This window comes from Mytilus trossulus, unplaced genomic scaffold (genome assembly GCF_036588685.1).
Source record: "Mytilus trossulus isolate FHL-02 unplaced genomic scaffold, PNRI_Mtr1.1.1.hap1 h1tg001270l__unscaffolded, whole genome shotgun sequence".
Classification (NCBI taxonomy): Eukaryota; Metazoa; Mollusca; class Bivalvia; order Mytilida; family Mytilidae; genus Mytilus; species Mytilus trossulus.
In genome coordinates, this window is record NW_026963743.1 from 562 (window position 1) to 2,500 (window position 1,939).

Here is a 1,939-nt window from a genome sequence, read left to right on the forward strand (position 1 = left end):
AGGGTATAGTTAGACGGCCTCGATGGTCGAGAGACCCGCAGTAGCTGGCCTGCGTCTAACGTACGGCTTCCCGATGAAAATTTCAGCCTTGTAATTTTTTTTTTACCGAGGGTATAGTCAGACGGCCTCGATGGTCGAGAGACCCGCGGTAGCCTGTCCGCGTCTAACGTGCGGCTTCCCGATGAAAATTTCACCCTCGTAATTTTTTTTTACCGAGGGTATAGTTAGACGGCCTCGATGGTCGAGAGACCCGCGGTAGCCTGACCCGCGGTAGCCTGTCCGCGTCTAACGTGCGACACCACGATGAACATTTCACCCTCGTAAAATTTTTTACCGAGGGTATACTTTGCCGGCCTGGACGATCGAGAGACCCGCAGTAGCTGGCCTGCGTCTAACGTACGGCTTCCCGATGAAAATTTCAGCCTTGTAATTTTTTTTTTTACCGAGGGTATAGTCAGACGGCCTCGATGGTCGAGAGACCCGCGGTAGCCTGTCCGCGTCTAACGTGCGGCTTCCCGATGAAAATTTCACCCTCGTAATTTTTTTTTACCGAGGGTATAGTTAGACGGCCTCGATGGTCGAGAGACCCGCGGTAGCCTGTCCGCGTCTAACGTGCGACCCCACGATGAACATTTCACCCTCGTAAAATTTTTTTACCGAGGGTATACTTTGCCGGCCTGGACGATCGAGAGACCCGCGGTAGCCTGTCCGCGTCTAACGTGCGACCCCACGATGAACATTTCACCCTCGTAAAATTTTTTTACCGAGGGTATAGTTTGCCGGCCTGGACGATCGAGAGACCCGCGGTAGCCTGTCCGCGTCTAACGTGCGACCCCACGATGAACATTTCACCCTCGTAAAAATTTTTTACCGAGGGTATACTTTGCCGGCCTGGACGATCGAGAGACCCGCGGTAGCCTGTCCGCGTCTAACGTGCGACCCCACGATGAACATTTCACCCTCGTAAAAAATTTTTACCGAGGGTATACTTTGCCGGCCTGGACGATCGAGGAGACCCGCGGTAGCCTGTCCGCGTCTAACGTGCGACACCACGATGAACATTTCACCCTCGTAAAAAATTTTTACCGAGGGTATAGTTTGCCGGCCTGGACGATCGAGAGACCCGCGGTAGCCTGTCCGCGTCTAACGTGCGACCCACACGATGAAAATTTCACCCTCGTAAAAAATTTTTACCGAGGGTATAGTTTGCCGGCCTGGACGATCGAGAGACCCGCGGTAGCCTGTCCGCGTCTAACGTGCGACCCCACGATGAACATTTCACCCTCGTAAATTTTTTTTACCGAGGGTATAGTTTGCCGGCCTGGACGATCGAGAGACCCGCGGTAGCCTGTCCGCGTCTAACGTGCGACCCCACGATGAACATTTCACCCTCGTAAAATTTTTTTACCGAGGGTATAGTTTGCCGGCCTGGACGATCGAGAGACCCGCGGTAGCCTGTCCGCGTCTAACGTGCGACCCCACGATGAACATTTCACCCTCGTAAAATTTTTTTACCGAGGGTATAGTTTGCCGGCCTGGACGATCGAGAGACCCGCGGTAGCCTGTCCGCGTCTAACGTGCGACCCACACGATGAACATTTCACCCTCGTAAATTTTTTTTACCGAGGGTATAGTTTGCCGCCTGGACGATCGAGAGACCCGCGGTAGCCTGTCCGCGTCTAACGTGCGACCCCACGATGAACATTTCACCCTCGTAAAAATTTTTACCGAGGGTATACTTTGCCGGCCTGGACGATCGAGAGACCCGCGGTAGCCTGTCCGCGTCTAACGTGCGACACCACGATGAACATTTCACCCTCGTAAAAAATTTTTACCGAGGGTATAGTTTGCCGGCCTGGACGATCGAGAGACCCGCGGTAGCCTGTCCGCGTCTAACGTGCGACCCACACGATGAAAATTTCACCCTCGTAAAAAATTT